The sequence below is a fragment of the Neofelis nebulosa genome, chromosome 7, assembly GCF_028018385.1.
Source record: "Neofelis nebulosa isolate mNeoNeb1 chromosome 7, mNeoNeb1.pri, whole genome shotgun sequence".
Lineage (NCBI taxonomy): Eukaryota > Metazoa > Chordata > Mammalia > Carnivora > Felidae > Neofelis > Neofelis nebulosa.
The window spans coordinates 68,384,487-68,407,281 of record NC_080788.1 but is presented as its reverse complement, the minus strand read 5'-3'; the positions used below and the strand labels follow the sequence as shown (position 1 = coordinate 68,407,281).

The window sequence follows — 22,795 nt, the reverse complement described above, 5'->3', positions numbered from 1 at the left end:
TTTGTTTGTTTCCTGGTTACTCCCCTGTGTATATTGTGGTTCACCAAGTTTGTTAAGCTGGTTCACATCTTTAGGCCTCTATACATTGCCATGCCCTCTGCCTAGAAGAACTTGACCTCTCCTTTATTAAATTGTTTAGATAACTCCTGTTTATCCACCCCCCCCCCCAAAAAAAAAAAAAATCTGAGCTCAAGACATGAGAGCACAAGGCTGAGTCAGCCGTGGAATCACACTGTCTGGGTGCAAATTTTGGTGGTGCCATTTACTCGCTGTTAAACCTGGTGTGGTAGCTTAACCTCTCAGTCCTTAGTTTTTCGATCTATATGATGGGGAAATTTTTAATGTTTATCTTCAAGGGCTGGCGAATAAGGAATGTAAATACCACACTGCTTAGAGAGTATTCAGTTTGCTGCTGCTCCCCCACCCTCCAATTTTATTTATTTATTTATTTATTTATTTATTTATGTTTATTTATTTATTTTGAGCATAAAGGCTGGGGAGGGGTAGAAAGAGAGAGAGACAGACAGACAGACAGACAGAATCCCAAGCAGTCACCATGCTGTCAGCACAGAGCCTGACTCAGTGCTTGAACTCATGAACCATGAGATCATGACCTCAGCCGAGATCAAGAGTCGGACACTTAATCAACTGAGGCACTCAGGTGCCCCAAATTTAGAATCCTATTACCAATCTCCCCTGCTTCTCTAAAATTGCTTCTTTGTTTAAAAAATTTTTTTTCTTAATGTTTTTATTTATTTTTGAGACTGAGAGAGACAGAGCATGAGCAGGGGAGGGGCAGAGAGAGGGGGAGACACAGAATCTGAAGCAAGCTCCGGGTTCTGGGCTGTCAGCACAGAGCCTGACGTGGGGCTTGAACTCACAGAGTGTGAGATCATTACCTGAGCTGAAGTCTGATGCTTAACCCGCTAAGCCACCCAGGCACCCCTCTCTAAAACTGCTTCTTGATCATCCTGGAGTTTCCAAGAGATCACCCATCCACGGGGAGAGGGAAATGGAGAGAACTGAGGGCGGGGGGGGGGGAGGGAAGAGAGAAGAGTATAGAGTAAATAGAGAAAAACATCAGATATGGAGAAAACTTTGCCAGCTGAAGGGAAAGAAAGAATATTAAAATGAATGTATCAGTGTAGTTCTGGGAAGGGTTGGGGAAAGTAGAAGAGAAAAATAGCTAAAAATGACACCGCCTGTCCTGGCAGACATGTCCTGGCTCAGAAGCATCTGCTCTGCATCCAGGAACCGGCATAGGGGTCTGGAACCCAACACAGCAGCTCTGAGGGAAAAGGAAAATATGAGAAGAGCTGGCTTGAGAAGGAAGGAGGATGACAGGAATCATCTTTGTATAAATCCAAGTGGCAGTTGAGATGTATTTATGTTTTCAGGAATTAGTGACTTTTGTTTTTTTGAAAAAAAAAAAAAGGGCAACACGTTTTTTTTATACACTTCTTTTGCTTAGCAACAAGACCCACAAAAGGCATGTGTTCAAGCCAGGATGTCAGTTGCTCAGCTCATTAAAATATTAAGTGAAACATTGATGACAATTACATAGCACAAGCCTTTTTGTCTGCCAAAGTGTGCCTTTCAGTGCATAACAAAGTAGGTCAAAAGTTTGTTTTGTTATTTTATTGTTTCTTTTTATCTTAGACTTTTGATGGAGTTTCCTTTTAGTAGGTAAAATGGCTGTCAAGTTTGGTGGAGATAATTTGAGGACAGGGACACTTCAGTGACTGAGATATCTACTTCTGGATGACAAAGAAAGGCTCCCTGAACTTCTCTCTGAGATGTCATCTATTTAAGAAAGATTTCTTTGGGCCTCTGTATCCTAGGTCTTGTGTTGGAAATACAGTACTGAACAAGATAGATAACCAACCTCATCCTCATAATGATACCTTTAGCTCCTACTCAAGTCTGTTTATCTGGGCAATGCCTTATGTTCAAAGCTCTCTCCCACACACATAAAACATACACTTCTTAAGTCTTCCTCCGCCAAATTCTGCTATGAGAATTGAGTGTTGGTAGTCATTGAGATATTGATGGGAAAGGACAGTTATGTAAGTTACCTTCCCGTTGGCATTTGTATTCAGAATATATAAAAGTATACTCCTAGAATTACACAAAGCTTTAACACACAGGACTGATTTCTTCAAGTGGGGCTTCAGGCATACATGCTTTCATTTATGTGGTACTCCCACGGCATACCCTTATTGTGATGGGCATAATATAGAGTTAGCATTTATGGAGTGCTTACTAAGTACCAAGGAGTGTGTTAAACATTTTCAATGAACAAACTCATTTCATCTTTAAATTCTATAAGATGTGAAGAACTGCAAGGGATCTGAGATTTTGCTTTATTGGCAAACTTCTGAGGCCTGGCAGAAGACATAAACCTCCTGAGAACGAGACAAAGGACTTTATCACTCACGACTCAGGCTAAAGCATGAGTTTCAGCATATTTGTATAGTTCTTCTGGCCCCGCAGTTCCATGGAGATGCCAGCATACACAGTGGTCTGTGTTGTAGGAGCCCTAAGAGGAGACCTAAGCTTAGTAAACTTAAATCTTTTATCATAGACAGTAGGTATGCCTGCCCTTTGCTTTGAGGGAGACACTAATTCTGTGTCCCAAGGCTGTTTGCTATACAAAATCCTCAAGAAGGTAGCCTAGAACAGAGGGCAGTCAGTGTCTCCATAAGATATGTAGCAATACGAGAGACTTATGGAGAACTTATGTACCAAAAATAGACACTGTGAACATCCTCATATTACACTAATGAGTCTGAGACTTAGGGAGGGTAAGTGATTTGCTTAAGGTCATTAAATTAGTACACATGTGACTAGCATTTGAACTAAGCAGTCTGATTCCAGAACACATGCTCTGCATGAGTAGTGTTTTAGTTTATGTCTCCTGGAAGCTGAATTTGTGGGTGTGCCTAGGAGGTATTTGGGTACACACCAAAAGCTAAACTTGTCTGGATGGCACCTCTTACCCGCTTATTAATTTTCATGTTTTAAACCATCATGCCACTGAATTAAATCTGATGTGTACACAGATAGGAGTTTTGTGTTACAAAAAAGGTTGACCACCTCTACCTTGGTTGAGTTTGGGTAAATTGCTTAACCTCTTTGATTCTCTATAAAATAGAAATGACAATACTTTCCTTTCCATCAGTATTTCTACATAAAATCAAACAAAAACCTCATTTGACCTTACATTTCTATTCTGTTATCACCCTGTGTCCTACTTTTCTTTCATAGCGAAACTTCCTAAGAATTGTCTCACTGTTGTCTCTACTTTTCCATCTTCCCTTGACCCTGTAACAGTGTGACTTCTATTCTTATGACTTCCATGCATATTATTTTCACTAAGGTTACCAATGAGTGCCTTCTGGATAAAACCAAGGAACATTTCTCAGTTATCTCTCAGCAAAATCCAACATTGTCAATCACTTTCTCCTTGCAACACTCTTTTCCTTTAACATTTATTCATTTTTGACAGAGAGATGGAGTGTGAGGGGGGAGGGGCAGAGAGAGAGGGAGATACAGAATCTGAAGCAGGCTCCAGGCTCTGTGCTTCGGCACAGGGCTCAAACCCACAAATCGTCAGATCATGACCTGAGATGAAGTTGGATGCTTAACCGACTGAGCCACTCAGGTGCCCCAAACACTTTTTTCTTTTAGTTTCCAAAGATTTGCCTTCTACCTTCTTGTTGCTTCATTCTCTGTTTCCTGTGGAGCCCTTCTTCTCCTTGCCCTTTGCATGTGTTGTCCCACAAGGTTCTATTCTAGAGCCTCTCTTTCTTTCTCTACAAATCTTTTGTATATCTTATGTATTTTCATGTTTTCAAGTACCACCAACCACATATGCTGATGAATCCTCTATGTTTATCTTTAGGCCGTACTTTTTCTGAGATTCAAATCCACATACACAACTGTATCCCAATTATTTCCACTTGCTTGTCTGACAAGCATATCCCACAACATGTCCAATAAAACTCATTATCCTTCTGCCCATATTAGTTCTTCTGTATTAATGATGGAATCTCCATCCACTCAGTAGCTCAAGCCAGAAACCTGGACATGATCCTTTCCCTTTCCTTTACCCTCATCTCTCATAGTCAACCAACCACGTCTTGTTGAGTATTTCTTAAATACCTTTCTTCTCCATGTCAATGGCCATTTTTAAATTAGACTACCATCATCTCTCATCTCAATTACTACAACATTCTCCTCGTCAACCTCATTGATTAGGCTTGCTGGCATTCTTCAACTGCAACTGAACTGATCACATCATTTGCTTGATTATAATCTTTCAATAGGTTTACACTGTCCTCCAGCTCAAGTTCAAGCTATTTACAATTACCCTTTGTGATGTGGACTCTGCTCACCTCTCCAGCCTCACCCTTCCCTCTCCCTGTTGTGTCTCCCATACACTTGATGCTCCACTGAAACAGAGCTTCTTCTGGTTCCTCAGGTGGGCCATGCCCTTTCTCACCCTGGGCCCGTGTGTACTTGTGATCCTCTTAGCTGGAAAAGCACTTCCCACACCTTTCACTCATTTACATTTATATCTGATCTATAAAGCTCCTGCTAAGTGTACTCCCTGTATGCTCTGCTCTGTATTTACCCGATCATCACATTTGCTACATTCGCTGCATTATAACTGTCCATTTATCAGTATCTCCCACTACAATAAACTCTGTGAAAGCAGGGGCCTTGTTTGTTTCACAGGTATTCCCTGTTCTTAGCAGAGCCCGGCACATAGTAAGAACGCAATCCACATTATTTATTGAATAAGCAAATGTATGGAATCACACATTAGCTTGTTTAATAAGTGCTTCTCTTTAGCCAGAATTAATAATAGAACATTAGAATTTTTAAAGTGTTGGGATTACCATGGGTATGATCTACACCATTGTTTTCTGTCTGTATTTAGGAGCCCTGTAGCTCCACTGGGGGAACTTAGTGGCTTTCAAAATGGAAGGAGGGTAGAGAGGGAGGACAGAATGGTGAGAGAGACTCATTGGGCAGAACTCTGGGTCCCTACATGGCTTTAACCAGGGAAGCTCAGAATTTTTTTTTTGTTTTATGCACTGGAGTGGCATATTATATTTTATATGGGGGGAGGGGAGGAAGGAAAAAATGAAACAAAAACCTTGCTATAAGTAGACTATCAAAACATGTCTTATTTTAAAGATGGTTCTATAGTTACATAAGGAAACCGTTAAACATTTGCTTTAAAAGATATAATAAAGGCAGAGTGCCTGGGTGGCTCAGTCAGTTGGACATCCAACTTCGGCTCGGGTCATGATCTTATGGTTCATGAATTCGAGTCCCACATTGGGCTCGCTGCTGTCAGCACAGCGCCCACTTTGGATCGTTTATCCCAGTCTCTCCTTGCCTCTCCCCTGCTCACACTCTCTTTCTGTCTCAAAAATAAATAAACATTAAAAAAATAAAAGGTATAATGAAGGCAGATATTGTGGTCACTACAGCACAGGATATACTGGTATTACCAAGAAAGGGTATATTGTCCTCTTAAAAACTCTCCTGATATGATCGGGTTGTATATCCATAGCTTTATGTCTCTTAAATCAATTAAATTAAATCATACTACCAACTGACATCTGATTATTAACAAGACTGAGAATTTTCTTTACCATTACGTTCCCTTCTGGGTATTTCTATTGTTTTAGAAAACTGTACCTGCATACAGTAGGACTTTTTGCTGAGCAGACAAGGAGAAACCTAGACAATCAGACTTTTAAAAATCAAATTAAACCTAGTACTAGTAATTTGCAAGACTAATCTGCTACTTCTGCTGATGCTTGGACAGGGGTTTTGTACCTTATATTTCCCTAGTGAAATTCTGCCTATATCTTCATGTCCCACTTTCCTAACATTGGAGATGGCAGCATGTTAGACAAAACTATTACTGCTGTGAGAGAAGTTTTAGGAGACAAATATTTTTCTATCATTCATTCAAAAATATTTTTTGAGAGTCTGCTATGTGCCAAGCACCTGCAACATTTTCTAGTGTTTGGAGATATATGAATGGAACAAAAAAATAAGGCTCCTGCTGTTATAAAGCTTATATTGTGATGGAGGAGAGAGAGAGACAGTAAATAAGGAAACAAATAAACAACATAATTTTGAAAAGCAATGAGCTGTATGAAGCCAGAAAAATGATAATGTGCTGGGGATTGGCATTCTGGGAGGGTGGGGGTGCAGTGGGACTGCCGGAGCCAAGTGGCCTCTGAGCTTAGCTGAGTGATGGGAAGGAACCATCCATGTGAGGAAATAAGGACAGAGCCTTCCAACTGAAGGGAGCAGTGACAGAAAATGTCCACCCGGTGCGTCTCCCAGAGGTCCTCTAGTGGCCAGAGCCTGAGGTGGAAGAGAGGTGCCAGGCCTCCCTAGGCCTCTTCAAACACCCGGGCCACATGGTTTGCTGGGAAGGCCCACAATTGCCCACATATGTAGGAACATCATGGAAAAATGAGTGAAGAAACAAAGAGGAGGAGAGTTACCTGAGTTCTTTTAGAAGGAATTATGTGTTTTGGTAAAATGTCTATCTTCTCATTTTAAGACATAAAACCAAAATAATCTTAAAAATGAGGGGCACCTGGGTGGCTCAGTCGGTGAAGCGACCGGACCCACCAACTCTTGGTTTCGGCCCAGGTCGAGATCTCCCTGGCTGGTGAGTCCCCACATCAGGTTCTGTGCTGACAGCCAGGAGCCTGCTTGGGATTCTCTCTCTCTCTCTCTCTCTCTCTCTCTCTCTCTCTCTCTCTCTGTGCCCCTCCTGCACATGTGCTCTCTCTCACTCAAAGTAAATAAAGAAACTTAAAACAAAAACAAAAACAATGAAATCCCCAACAACAAAAAATGCCCCTAAATATTATGGGAATTTAATTGGAACATGTGCTCATCTCACTTGGCCACTAGAGAGCAGCATTGCCCATCAAATGTATGGGAAGGAAGTCGCTTTAGACTGCCGTTTAGAGGGAGAAAATCAATCCAAGTACATCTCTTCTCCCATCTTGGTTTCCCGTTTTTAACTCGATCTTCCCCATAATCCACCCTTTAACTTCCTGCCATCCCCCTCTCCAAGAACACCATCTCACTGTTCTGGCTAAGCTTTATGTTGAGAGAAAAACCTCTGACTCACAGGGAAAGATAAAAGCAGCACATTTAACATGGTTGAAGTTGTTTTGATCCTAGTTTCAGGGTAGACTCTTTCTGGGCAACAATGGGAGTCTCCAGGGCCTCTGGGCAGTGGTTGGCTCATTCTGCCCAGTTCTGAAGCATCAGACCCATTGTTTGCTGGGACAGTTTAGCATTTTTAGCCTAGGGAACAAGGAGCTTTGTTCCTTCTGTGTATTGTTAGATTGGTGGTCAGAGGGTAGGTTTAGTGGCCTCCTTGGGCTTAGGGACCTTGCTCCTTTCTTTCTGAGCAGCCCCAGCTCTGGCCACCAGCTGGCAGGCTTCTTGTTCTACATTTTAGCTTTCTTTTCAAATTGGGGACTTTTATGAAAACTATGCAGGAGAATTAGATCAACAAGGGAAAAAAAAGAAGAGAAAGAAGTGATAACATTTTACCTGTAGCTGCACAGGCAGAGTGAACATAAGATTTTTACACATGATGTAAGAATTGTATGCAAATGAAATGTGAGAATTTATATTATGGACCCTTTCCTTCTAAAGAAGGATTTCAGGCGCACATCACGATGCATGTAGAGTAATTTATTCCTTCAGTATATATTGAGTGCACTCCATTTATATGGAAACCAGGGGTATATAGGTGAACAAGGCAGACATGGGTCATACTGGTATGCAGCTTCTTTTTTAATTAAATAAGGGTATGAATGAGATCAGAAATCATACAAGAAAGTGTGTGTGTGTGTGTGTGTGTGTGTGTGTGTGTGTGTGTGTGTGGGAGGTGATGCAGAGCTGGAAGAATCTTAAAGATCACCATCTCCAATATACCATCATTTTACAGAGGAGGAAATGGTGGTTCAGAAATATTGTGACTGATTCAGAGATGAAACAATTAGCTTATTTGAGCACCAAATTTCCTCTGAGCAAACTGGGAAACACTCTGGGTTACTCAGCTGTGAGCACTTGGTGAAAGGAACATGAAATGTCTGGAAAGGGGGGCCGTTAATTTATGGAGGAATAATCATATGGATTCTTATAGCATGGACATGGAGGCACAATGAAACATTCTTCAAATGACTACTTAAAATTTGACATAATGTAATCTAACGACATAGGATAGAACCAAAAGAATCTGGAGAAATGTTTGACTGTTTTAAAGTCCAGCATTGAACAACCACTCAATGAATATGATTACTCAAACTCTTCCAATGAACCCACTCCCCCCATCAGGCTGCCTGATCCAATTGGCTTATGTATGTATGTATGTATTTATTTAATTTCTTTTTTTTTAACGTTTATTTATTTTTGAGAGAGAAAGACAGCGAGCGAGCATGTGAACAGGGGAGGAGCAGAGAAGGAGAGAGGGAGACACAGAATCTGAAGCAGGCTCCAGGCTCTAAGCTGTCAGCATAGAGCCCGACGTGGGGCTCAAACTCACAATCCGTGAGATCATGACCTGAGCTGGGGTGGGATGCTTAACTGACTGAGCCTCCCAGGCACCTCCGCTTTTTTTTTTTTTTTAATAGCTTGTTTCTGGGCCCTAAATTATGTGTCTGGGTACCTCAGTATCCACTTATTGCTTATGGAGACTTGTCTTAAAGGAAAGAAATAGAAGGGAATACTACTGGTAAGAGAAAGAAACTGGGAGGTTGGAATGTGTTGTCTTACTTTCATCAGAACATAAACTCCTAAAGCTAGAAGCGTGTTTTGGATTTTTGGTTCTGCTGGTAGCACATGGTGTCCAATAAAAATTAACTCATCAATCAACAGGACAGAAAATCCTATCCTGCCGGAAGCAATGCCTCCTGTTTGCCCCCACAGAAAGCCAATTAGAGTGTTAGGATGTTGTAATGGATACTGAAGCCAAGGAAAGTGGGGGAAAAGATGCCCTGAAACATCAAATAAGAAATAAAACCAAATGGGGGAAAAAATGGATGACAGGGAAGTATTCAGGGAAAGCTACTACCCACTTCAGTCTCTACCCTGGATGGTCTCGGTCAGTGTATCTTCAGTGTAATGGAGGTTTGACACGGTGGCATCTTGGATGCACCTTTTCCCTCCCAGGAGATGCTCCTCAGGGCAGGTCTAGGAGGCACCGTCCATCTTCCTAACAGCCCACCCCCAGGGCGCTCACTGCAGTCTGGCCATTTACCACCATCACCACCCTGGCTCAGCCTCACCAGGTCAGAAAACAAAAGAACAGTTCATCTGAGAAGGGATTAACAGGAAGCTGGTGAGAGAGAGAGAGGGGGGGGGGGGGGGGGGAGAGAGAGAGAGAGAGAGAGAGAGAGAGAGAGAGAGAGAGGCAGAGACAGAGAGCTGTTGACTGCAGAGAAGCAAGGGAAGGGAGGAGAGTGAGACAGGTGAACTGGGAATTCTTTCTGTCATCAGCCCTCCTGAGAATTGATTAGAGCCATGAAGCCTTTCTTCAGAACACAAACATGCATATGCACACTGTTTTGCATATAATTTCAGACTCTTCCTTACACACAAATACACCTTTTGTTTGAAAAACTTCAACTCTAGAAGCTATAAATTTCCAAATAATAACCAAGAAATTCTGAAAATTCTTCAATCGTGGCAACTTTTTTCATATTAAAGAATTTTCTTTTTCTAATTGTAGCTCTGTATGTTTCAAATGCATTGTTTTAGAAGCAGTTCCTTGAATAGAAAGAGTGATCAAAATGGACAATTAATAGGATAAAAACACTTCCTTTTCCTCATGTAGCAAAGCACACCTTATTTGAGGTGTCTACATATTCGTTTACCTGAAAGTAATTTCGTTTAGAAGAAAAAAGGCTTTATTACCAAATTCTACGGGAGCTCAGATCGAGTGATATTTGACTATTCAGTACTCTTTCGGAGAAATAGAAACACAAAAGAAAACAAGTCTCATCAACGTATAAGGCTCCTGCATTCTCTGTCCTAAACGGAGGGGAACATCTTCAAATCCAATGAAAGCCATGCTAAGTACAAATTGTGTGTCTTCCGCTGCATTTTCAGGGGAACACAAGGCTCACTCTGATCTATTAAAGGCAGGTCTGTCCAGGTTTTGAAACCACGCAGAGGACAGGTTTGCACCTGAGGAGGGAGCACTGAGGCAGCCGTGCCTGGATGGCGTGCAGCCAAAGACACAGCAGAAAGGCTCTTCACCTGCCCCATGACCACTCCTTCGCATGAGTCAGTGAGTGGGGCAGCAGAAGGGGCAGAGGTAACAGCTGGCAAAGAGAAAATGTGGGAGGAAGTGAGGGGAAATCAATAACACAGAGATGAAAAAATAATGTGCTCTCCATGCCATAAAGGAAAATCATGACGAAGGCCCAAGTTAACTCCCATAATGCTTCCAAGGATCAGAGAAATGACATTGTCAAAATACAACATTAGTTTTCTGAAGCCTACAGGCTGAATTTTATTTATTTAAAGTTAACTCCCATTTTAATACAAAAAAAGAGCACATATTCTACATCAAAGGGAGAAAAACTTTTCCTAATGTATCCATTTCTCTTCTGAAGTACACAAGCTGTCGCCATATAATGCTTTGTGGTGTTTTCTCAACTGTGCTTGCTTTTGCTTTGCATCAGGAAATGCATGGTAAACAGACTCAAGCCCGGCTCTGCTATTTCTCAATGCCAAAATGGCAACTGTTTGATTTTGTGTGTGTTTTTAAATGCATTGTTAGTTTTAACTAAGATCTATATATGCCCTGTGAATACTGTTTCAAAGCAGGAGAGAGAGAGAGAGAGAGAGAGAGGGAATTTGAATCACATATAGATATGAAATCAGTGCTTGGTAAATTGTGTAAAAGTGTGAACTACAAGTTGCCGAGTGGATTGGGCTGGGGTAGCTTCTGGGGCATAATTCAATTTTCCGTAGTGATCATTTCATTCCCCTTGGACGTTCAGTTGATGGTTGCTTGGGTCTGGTCAGAACTTGACCTCTTGGTGAGGATAGCACTGCCTAAAAGCTTTCTGGATATTGTTACCATAGCTGTGAGAAAAGACCAAAATTACCATCTTTCTGGATTGCTGGTCTTCTCACCTTTCTTCAGATGCACTTGCTCATTTCTGAGTCTGAGCATTAGCTAGATTTCTGTGTGTAAGGAAGTCAATTTTAGTAAAATATAGTGGGTAAGACCATGAACTCTGCAATCTGATAGCCTGGGTTCAACTCCCTGGTGTGACATTTACTAGCCATGAGATAAATTTCTGTACATCTCCATGCCTTAGTTTCCTCACCTAAAAATGGGGATAAGATTACTTTCTTCACAGGATGTTAGGAGGAATAAATAAATAATATATGAAAGTTGTTTAGACTAGTACCCAGGGAGTAAGTTTTTAGTACTTGCTGTAAATTCTTTATCATAAGTGATGGTGATTATTATTATTTTTCTGGTGACAGCATTACAGTTTTTTTTTTTCTCTGGGGAGCCACCTCTCTTCCCTAATCTTGTTTTGATATGGCTCAGATGGTGCTATCCCCACTTGCTTCTGTTCCAAAGCTGGAGACATAATCCAGACCTGGCCAATCAGTTAAGTCCAGTCTCCTTGCTACCATGATTGACTCAAGGATGGGAAACTGATATAAGTGGGTCCAATCAGAGTAAATCATAGGAGTTTGTTTGGAACTATTAGAGAAGTGGGTAAGACCATTACCCCTCTGTACGTGTAGGACGAAAAAATGAGCTCATGGAGGAAGCCACTGTGATGAGACCCAACCATTGTCTTTTGTGTTGAGTGGTTAATGGACTAAACTATAAACCTGGCAGCAACTAGGTGGAGTCAGTCAGTCTGAGACAAAAGCCAGTGCGGAGGAAAGCAGAGCCAAGAGGGGGAGACAAACTAATTCAAATCATAGAACCCCATGACTCCAGCCATGTGGAAGCCCCATGACCATTCCTTCTGCATGAGTCAGTTGTACTGGCCTTCTGTCCTTGGGAACTGAAAGAGCCACACCACTAATCAGGCTTCCACAAGACACCTCTGGTCTCCTCTACCTATTCCAGTTAGATCCATCCCTCAGGACAGAGTGCAAAGCTCACCTCTTCTGGAAGTTATGCCTCGTTTTCTAAGTTCCCACAGCACTTACTATCTGTGCCATCTATTTAATACTTATTACCCACATTAGGAAGTTTACCTTTGCAAATGCATTTACTGCATCTCTCCAATTCCATGGATTGGTTTCACGTTGGACTGTTTGGTGATCTCCATAACCACTATCGCATCTGGCATTTTGCAGCAAGTTTACCAGATATATGTTGTTTGAATTCCTTTTATCCTCTTATACCCCTCAGAAATGGATTCTATACCTAGTACACAAAGGAATGTAAGTGGAGGACAACATGAAGTGAACTGGGGACGGGGTACTGTAGGGTCGTTACATGTAGAACATTTCAAGGGAAGAGTCCAACCCCTTGTCCTGTGTGAAGAGCACAGTAGAATGTGAACTTGTTTATATGCTTCCCGACAGTCTGTAAGCCTCTTGGAGGAAGGACTGGGTCTATATTTTAAATGCTGTTCCCAGTACTTTACACAGTACCTGACATTTATTGTAGGTGCTCAATAAATGTTTATTGAACGGATACTGCAGTGCAGTAATAGTGCAGGGGGCTCAGCTCAATTACCTAACCTTTAGGAACATGTAAAGGAAACGAAGTAAGAAAGGAATTGCTGCTTCTGTGAAGCCAACACCTTCCTCCCATTATTCTGAGCCCTTTCTACCATCACCTCATTTCTCCAAATCACAAGAATAAATAAAGCCATTCCTTAGGATGACTGATGAGGTGTAATGACAATAGCATGTTTGGAATTTCTTGGTCTGTGAGAAAGCTGGTATGAATTCCAGACCCAACAGGGAAAGGCTTACCATCATCAGAATGAGCGAGTGGAGGGGTACGAAAGCTGAATCACAGATTTAGAAAAAGGCACTGCATTGGAATGTTCAATCTACACACAGAGAATTCTGGGTTTGGATCAGTTTTCTTTTCTTAGGTAACATTAGGTAGCATTAGTTCTATAGCTGTTTTATGCATTATAAATTGACGAAAATGCTAACCACTTTTCCTTTAAACTAGTTGATTCTCTCCCACAGAAAGTATTAATATGGTTGTCATCCTCTCTTCCAATGTGACATTTTCTATTAATTAATTAATTATTCATTCGTTCATTCATTATTCACAGGTCACAATGATCTTTCTAAAAATTATTTTCATTATCTCATACTGGTGTCAAAAATTTCACTTGCTCCTCGGGGCGCCTGGGTGGCGCAGTCGGTTAAGCGTCCGACTTCAGCCAGGTCACGATCTCGCGGTCCGTGAGTTCGAGCCCCGCGTCAGGCTCTGGGCTGATGGCTCGGAGCCTGGAGCCTGTTTCCGATTCTGTGTCTCCCTCTCTCTCTGACCCTCCCCTGTTCATGCTCTGTCTCTCTCTGTCCCTCTCTGTCCCAAAAATAAATTAAAAAAAAACGTTGAAAAAAAAAAAAGAAAAAAAAAATTTCACTTGCTCTTATGGCATAAAATCCAGGCATAAACCAGGTAGCCAAGGCCTTCAATAATTTGACTCCAACCTATCTTTCCATATGTGAACTTTCCCCCTGTCCCCTCATCCAAACCTCTCTTCTATTCACCCTTGTCTACATATTGTTTCCTCACATTTAATTCTCACTCTTGTACTTTTGAATCTTTCTCTGTCTATTCGAGTATGTGTTTTCTTCGAAGCAATATTCTTTATATCCTTTAACTACTCTTACTGAAGGTGAGCTTTCCCGTCTTACTTAAGGGTAGAGATCACATCTTGGACTTCTCTGCATTTTGTTTTACATGTAATATGGATTATTTCGAAGATGAGTATGGTAATAATGCAGGTGATACACAGCTAGGGCCTCTCACTGCTCATACCTGGGGAGGTCTTGCGCTCTTTCAGGTAGGAATGCTGATCACCATAAAGTTTTCAGATTTATAAGTGTCCTTCATGAATGAAATTAACTAGAATTTCTTCCCAGCTTTTCTGTTTTTACAAAGACATTAATCTACCAAGAGCATCACAAAGCAAAAAGACAAACACCAAATACACACTAGGAAATTGGGAATGGGGTATGCATGAACTAATGAGACTACTAAAATACGAAAAGATGCACATATTTACTCAAAGAAGTGCAAATTACAGTGAAATTCTCTCTTTGACTTTTGATACTGCTAATGATCAAAAAGTTAAGATTGTCAGTGAATAGTGTGAGCAAGGGTGTGAGGAAATAGGAACGTACATGTATTCGGGAGTACAAATTTGGTATGACTTTTTTGAGGGGCGAGTTAGCAATATACATGAATATTTTATTTATTTATTTTTATTTAATTTTATTTAATTATTATTTTTTAATACACATGAACATTTTAAATTTACCTAACCTTAGAGTGAAGAAGTTCACTTTTAGGAATTCTCCCTACAGACATAAACATATAAATGCACAAACACATCTATTTGTTAAAAGATGTTCATTGTAGTATTATGTACAATAACAATAGGCCTCCTAGTACTCTTCAGTAGGGGTTAACTCAGAGTCAAGTACCAAGTAATGGTGGAACTGGGCCTTGAACAATAGGCCTCCTAATACTCTTCAGTAGGGGTTAACTCAGAGTCAAGTACCAAGTAATGGTGGAACTGGGCTGGCAAGCTAACTTTATGCTTATAGATGGAAGGCTTTATTACTTCAGCTGAACTTACTGAGAGCTATTCTATTAGGAGCTCAAAATCCTCTGTAGACATTTGTTCTGGTTTTTGGCCAGAGGGAAGAGTGGTTAGGAATAAGTGATAAACATACTACAGTCATTAAACAAGTCAGCAATAGAGATAAGACTAGAGTTCTTATCTTCTTGACTCTCGATCCATAAAACACTCTGCCATTTCTCATCTCAGTTTTGAGTTGACACACATTTATTTAACTTGGTGACAGTGTCTGCAAAAAATTAAAATGTTCTAATGAATCTTTCAGGGTGTTCTGATAGTTTCTCTGTTTTGAAGTATGTCTGATGAATGCTTTATATGTTAGATTTATTAAAAACACATCCATTACTTTGGGGCCTTGGGTAGATATTTAAAGGAGGAATATGGCATATTCAACCCAGCAGTTAAAATTACCCATAAATAGCCAAGGGATGACCCATCAGGGGATGTGGAATCAAAAAGATGCTCTGAGAAGCTGAGTGGACTTGGCTTCTCTAACTACAGAAAATAGTCTTGCCTCCATTCCCTGTTGCTCAAAACTTCAAATTTTTTTTTTTTTCAAAGACAGGCAACTGATTCTTCTACTTTGTTTGACCTACCAAACTCCCATTACATGTAGGCAAAAATGCAGTTGTCAAACTAGGATACAAACACAAGTGCCAGTGTGCCCAATGAACTTAGGAAGAGAGAATGATCAAAAGTACAAAGATCTTTCACAACTAACACTGGGTAGACAGATACATAATTTCTTCTAGGAAGCCAGCTAGATAGGGCACTAGATGGGCAGAACATAAGGATTCAGTTTGCTCTCCCTGTCTGTTTTCTAATTAAATTTTAGGACATGGAAAAAATATTCTAGAGTTTGGAAGAGAACAAAGTAAAAGGGTTGCAAGAGTGCAAGATTTCAAGATTCATCTCTGAAAGCTGGGTTAATATATCAAACTGGATTAGTCTGCCAAAAATATGAAAATATAAAAACATCATAAATTAGTCAGTTGTCCATGGCTATAATCTGTTTGCCTGATGCCAGATGTACTTATGATAGGAAAAACAGGTGGCTTTAAAATAGCTGGAAAATGTTAAGCACTTATATAAGATAACAGATTTTTTTTTAAAGTATCAAATGGGTTAGTATCTTATTAGGGTATGCAGGTTAAAAGAAGTGGCTATGATTTAACTGGGACCAATGATAAGTTTTCTCATTTTAGGATTTCAGTGTTCATTTAGGGAACTATAATACCATGTACTACAAACCCTTTATTAAATCAATGCATTCATTATGTGAAATCAAATTTTGTTCAATCACTGTATTTTGATAGACTAGACTATTGTGCACGGGTAGGAGATAATGGATTGAAGACAGTGTCCTTGAGGGAGAAGAGCTCCAACCTCCTTTCTTTACACATTCCCAGGAGACAGTCAGTTTCTGACTCCATCAAAACTTCAGAAATCTGCCAGGGACTGTGAGCCCGCCCTATGTGGTATAACAAATCAGTGCATGAACCAGCTAACCATATAACTGGTGCGAGGAGAGAATGAAATCATTCCTGCTTAAAATTTCTCGATGTCATCTTTTAACCTATTAAGGGCGATTGGCTTAGCTAGCTTTATGGCAACTCAGCCATGTGTATGGTAAGGACTCAGTAGAAGCCATCATCAAAGTTAGTAAATCTGTTTCTGCTCTCTGCAAGCTCTACTCACTTAGCAGATCCATCTTTCTGTCCCACTGCCCAACAATTAGAGGAAGAACAGGGAGAGCCCTTGAGAGAGAGGGGAGAGAGGACAAGATCTAGTAGGCAGACGTACACATACATGACACAGATCCGGAGGAAAAATATTAAGAGGTATTTTCATAGCCTGATATGCATAAGGAAGAGGGAAATCAAGGCTCATTTGAAAAATGCTCGTTTTCCCATAACTGCTTACAATTTTCCTTGTGCACTGACAGGGTCTTCTAACACACCTTTGTGTTTTGGGTGTTGAAATACTCATCAGCATAGACTAATTTTGACACAATCACTAAATCCTAAATTCTTCTGGCAAGAGGGCATGGTTAATAAAGTCAAGGAAACAGAATAAAATTAGCCTACATATATTCTTAAAAATATTCTAGAAACAAAAATCAAATATATATTTGTGTATCCTAAAATCAAAACCTTGCTAGTTAAATATTGATCACCTAATGACAAAAAATTTCTTAAATTTCAAATCTTAGGGGCACCTGTGTTGCTCAGTTGGTTGAGTGTCTGACTCATGATTTGGGCTCAGGTCATGATCCCAGGGTCATGGGAACAAACCCTGTGTTGGGCTCTGCACTGAGCATGGAGCCTGCTTAATATTCTCTCTCTCTCTCTCTCTCTCTCTCTCTCTCTCTCTCTCTCTCTCTCTCTCTCCTTCTGCCCTCTCCCCTGCTCGCCCTCTCTCTAAAATGATTTTTTAAAACATTCAAATCTTAAAGACATTCTCCTCCATACAGTGTCCTGGGTTTCTTGAAATCATAATCTGGGTACATATATTGCCACAAAGATCTCTGGGAAGTGCTTTTCGTCAGGGGATAGGGGAAATTATAATGAGAAACACTCACCAGCACAAATTGTGTAAAAAGATGGTTATGCTACTTCCCGAACATTTAATAGCTATTTGCATCTATTTACACACATAAGTCACTTCACTATATGGATATAAAATGTTTCTGTTAAAAGCCTGAGGACGTGAAAGGGAGAAGAGAGGAGAGACAAAAAGAACCAGTGACTTAGGAAGAGGAGAAACGGCAGCCTCTCACCCTCCCGAAAACATTTCAAAAACCATTTTTCTCACAGGGATGACTTCACATTTTTCTACCTTGCAAAAGGAAGGGAGGTACTTCTTGACTGGAGAGGAGTTTTCTTATGACCATGTCTTGAACCTCTGCATTATTTCCCCAATTTTCAACACATGAATGAAAAGAGGACAGAGATAGTGACTCCCCTTTTGAGACAGGTAGGTCTGAGTTTGGACCAGCTCCACATCCAGGTCATGGTCAACGTCACATGCACTGTGTCTTCCACCTGGAGCTCAGATGCAGTGCTGAAATGCATTGGGCTGCACGTGACTGCTTTTTTTCTGGGCACAGTGTGAGAGTGATTTATGAGGGAGGAGACAGAGATGGCTAAGACCTGCAAAACACGATGTCTTCGTACCGCCTAAGAATTCCCTGTTCACCCCTGACTAACATGGAAGCAAGGGAAATCTGCAGAGTTCTCAAGAGGCTCTTAGTCAATACACTGTAGAACACACAATGCTCCCAACTTTGGCCTGGGATTAAGACCCTTTTGAAAAGAAGCACTTTTCTTCCTATGAAAGGAACATTCTTGTGGTGGGTGTTTCCCTGGGTCAGAAGGTAGGCTGATATACTAGGTAGCAATCACTTGACTCCCTTCTTAACTAGGCCAGCATTTGTTCATTGAAGTGGCTAATACACGCAACTTTAAATCCTTTAGTCAGATTTTTAATAACTACAAAACCCAAAGAAACGTATTACATTGTTTTCCTGTCTTCTCAGTGCTAGAAAGGAGGCAGTTTTTCTATTTTCTTCCTATACTGACATTAGCACTGGGTTTTTGACAATTTAAACTCTGTAAGAAACCCTAGAATTTCAAAGTACTGTTTTTATTCACTTATTAAGGAACAAAGGCCCTTTCCATAATAAAGAGACTTAGGGCTAGACTGGGGAAGCATTGAAGGAGTTAAGTGAGGCACAGTAGAGCTCACCATGAAAATGGTGCAGAGGGAGACGTGGCTATAGCTAGTGCTGGAGGGAATAAATGAAATAATGGATATTGGTCTGGGTGAATTGTGTCCCCCACCGCCTGCCCCAATTCCCCTTTCATATGCTGAAGTCTTAACCTCCAGTACCTTAGAATTTGACTAGATTTGGAGATAGCGCCTTTAAAGAGATAATTAAGGCAAAATGGAGTCATATGGGTGGGCCTTAATCCAGTATGACTGGTGCATTTATAAAAAGAGGAGATTAGGACCCAGACAACCCAGACTGAGGGGGCGTTCTGTGAGGAGGTGAGAAGGTGGCCATCTGCAAGCCATGGAGAGAGACCTCAGAAGAAACCTACCTGCTGACAACTTGATCTTGGATTCCTAGCCTCCAGAACTGTAAGAAAACAAATTTCTGCTATTTAAGGCACCAAGTCTGAGGTATTTAGAACACGGGTTTGAAAGTGCTTGGTGATTTATGGAGTACTTTAAAAATGCTAGTTATCATCATTATTATTAAGGGGGGTATCACGGAGGAGCTGGGAAGTGGAAGCCAGTCTGGACACCCAAAAGCAACACATGTCAATAAAAATGTATTCAATGCTGACTATGCGCTTGGTATAGTAAGGTGAATAAGATAGGCTTTTTGATCCCCAGCAGATGGCAACATGATATGACAGATAATGAAAGAGCTAGAGAAACTTAGGGAGAAGGCAATTAACTTCTGCTCGTTGGGTGTGGTGAGTGGAGGTGGGGGATAGGAGAGTTTACAATGTATTCACGAAAAGAGAGTGGCATATACAGACTCAAAAACTGAGTAAGACTTTGCCAGGCAGATGAGGTGGGGGCTGAGTAGGAAGCACATTCCAGGGGACCCACATGTGAAAGTGCTCCATGTCGCTGGGAGAAAGCCCTCGGTGAGGTGGCGGGACAGAAAACACAGGCAAAGTGCTCTCAGAGTTGCGGAGAAGGTTGGCATCAGCTTGTAGAGGGCCTTGAGTGCTGTGTGAAGGGATTTGGGTGCTCTCATGGAGGCAATAGTGAAGGAAGATGCATTGGTTTTTATTCTCTCAACATTTCTTTACTTTCTGCTCTGATCCGTTTTTCTTGCATTCATTGTGAACCTTCACCCAAACTTCAAGTCCTCCTTTCTCCCTGTCTACCAGGGTTCTGTCAACCAAATTTTTTCCTTAAAAGCCACCTTTTCTAGAGGGTTAAGTGATTTTCCACTGACACTCCCCCTTGAAAGGTAAGCACTAACCCTGATGTCCTGGACCCTGAGCAAGCTTTGCCGCCAATTTGATAAATCTTATAAGGCAAGTCATTTTTATAATTTTGTTAAGAACTGACAATAGTGATCACTCACAGAGATCAGCCAAATGTATTGGGGTCTCAAAAAACATTGATTGACTGGGTGAGTAGAATGTGTCTAAAAGCTCATGTATACCCCATTCTTTGGCCTGGCCATTCTCCCTTTCCCTCTCTCTTTTTTTGTATCTGAATTAAAATAACACCTACCAATTATGGAACATAGCCAAACAGTTAAAGACAAGTTATGAGATTAATTGGAAATGCATGTCATTCCTTGGAGAAATTTCAAGAGTATCCTTTATTGATTCATGCTTATATATCGCAGGGAAAAAAGAAAAATCACATTCACTCTTTATTCCAAATAGATCTCATCATATATACTCAAATAGCTGTACAGAACCTTTTGACTATGGTGGGGAAGCTGAAGGACACTGCAGAATATGCATCTGAACAATTAGATGGTGGAAGAATGGCCTAATGTGTAAAAAGGCAGAAATAGTCTTTTATCACCATGTTTTCTGTTCCTACATACCAACTTGTAAATTAGAAGTAAATATACATGCCTCTGATCTCTAGCTCTATCTTTAGGACACTAATAAAAAGCTTCCATTTTGATCAAGAGTTAGTTTTTAAGTTCTCAGAATTCACTCTTGTAAAAGAGTTTTAAACATTTGTTATCTAATTTTAATTATGGAAAGACAATTCTTAGAGAAGGAGGATAAGTGAAGTGATTAACAATAAGAGCTCTGGTGTCAGATGACCCTGGATCAAATGCTGTTTCTTTAGTTTGTGATGACCTGTCTGAGTCATTTGAGCCTCTTTGTACCTTTGAGGATCACTGTGAGGATTGAATGAGATGGTCTGGGTGAAATGGGTGTTTGGCACAATGGTGGATAAATATAACAACCTGCTATATAGAAAAGAGCTTTCTCTGCTAAATGTGGGGCCCTAAAAGTGAGTTGATAAGGGAAGCCATATAGAATGTCAGATACCATTCTCATCTACAGCTACAATTTCTCTGGTCGGTGGACAAGAAATGATGGTGCTGACATAACTGGTAAACCACAACCAGAAAAATCAGTCCATTTACATTTCAAGTAGTTCAGAAGAATCTGACTTACACAGCTGTAGCAGGGAGCTAACAGTTCAAGGGAGTTTGTGTTAATAGGAAGTATTTTTGAACCCTTGAAGCAAAACACATGTTTATACCTAGATAGAAAAGTTTACTTTGGGTCTTATTGCCTAACTGTGAACTTCGGTATTAAGATCCTTAGGCCAGCTTTGCACCGGTAAGATAAAGACATTTCAGAATAGTGCTGAGGTCTATGGCCATACCACCCTGAATGTGGCCGATCTCATCAGAATGGTGCAGAGGACAGTTAGTGTAAAAGCTTACTCCTCAAGCTGAGTGGTAGAATCTTTGTTTGGCGGTCTAGGTGCTAAGCCAGCATCCTACCTGGATAATTTCTCCTCAGGGTAAATGGATCACAGGGGCCAGAACCAGTGTGGGTAACATCTTATCCATCTCTGCTTCCAGCAATGTCTTGAACTCTAAAATGCAAAAACGGAAAAATGATGCATTTTCACTGTTGACCTTGTACACAGCAGGTGCACGATCAATAGCTGTTGAATACATTTATCTACCACTGCAAAGTCAGTTTCTCGGGGGTAGGATAGGAATAAAGACTCTTGTATCTTGTACAGGTCTGACAGCCAGCAAGCATCCATTGTTTCTGGTTCTGTGGTATGTTTTGCCTGAGGAGTTCTCCATTATCATACCAAATGGAACTAATGTTAAAATATTAGGTCTCTAACTTTTCTGGTTTGTAATCTTAGCAGAAATTCTGCTTGTAATATGATTGAAATGAAAATGCCTTTCCCCAGACCTGGAAGTGATGTTCGGGTTAAAGTTATTTAAAATACAACAGGAAAGCAACCCTAAAGAAATACTTAAGACAAAATCTAATGATGATAAAAATCAGCATTGTTATTTGCTGTTAATTTGATAATGTTAATATAGAAACGAAGCATGGGATACTGTATATTATAAATATGGAATTAGAAAAAATATTAAGTATATGTTTTGATTAAGTAATACAAGCACGAGAAGAAAACAAAAATATTTTCCAGTATCATTCAACTTGTAAGTACAATAAAAATTTCTCATATGGGAGAATTTCTTCTCTAAACTAAGAAATCCTCTTGTAACTGAAACTGTCATGAAGTTATCACATTAGACTAATGACCTTTAGTTATAATTGGATAATTGAATTTTAAATTGTCAAGAAAACGGAACTAAAATTCATAAAACTTGCCAAGAGAATAACTCTTTGATACACATTTGACAATCTGAAAAATACCACAGCTCAAGAAAAAAAAAAATGAACCTGCTCTTACATTATCCAGGGGCAAAGCACTTGAATATTCCTTTTAAAAGCCTTTCCCCCCCAAGATCTCAGGATTAAAAAATAGCTCAGCCACTTTTGTTGAATTTGTGGTGCATTTGCTTTAAGTCTCCTTTAGAGTAACATTTTATTAGTTAGGATTGTTACATGAATCCTGTACTTAATATAGGGATCATTTATAGCTAACTTCTTATTGTAATGACATTTCATGATATACTGACAATGATACCCAGTCTCTAATTATTAATTAGGAGTACAGAAGAAATAAGCAAATTATTTAACTGGACAGAAAGTGTAATGCATAGGAATTAAATATTTGGAGTGTTTGTGGATTAAGAAGACTATCCATTCCTGAATTTCTTCCACACTGAAAATTGTTGACACTAGAGGCAAGTATTGACAGAAGTAGGGCTGATCAATATTGAACCTTAAGGGTCAAAGGACTTC

The 22,795-nt window shown here is 40.3% G+C and overlaps 1 protein-coding gene across 3 annotated transcripts in view; it reads right to left on the bottom strand.

Annotated features, from left to right (window-relative positions):
• The window catches only part of DPH6 (diphthamine biosynthesis 6), a 444,382-nt gene that overhangs the window by 16,203 nt on the left and 405,384 nt on the right, over positions 1 to 22,795 (bottom strand). For all 3 annotated transcript variants that reach the window (XR_009264244.1, XR_009264246.1, XR_009264245.1), the window contains one exon: positions 21,400 to 21,494. The gene's annotated coding sequence lies outside the window, so the exon portion shown is untranslated. The remainder of the gene's footprint in view (positions 1 to 21,399; positions 21,495 to 22,795) is intronic.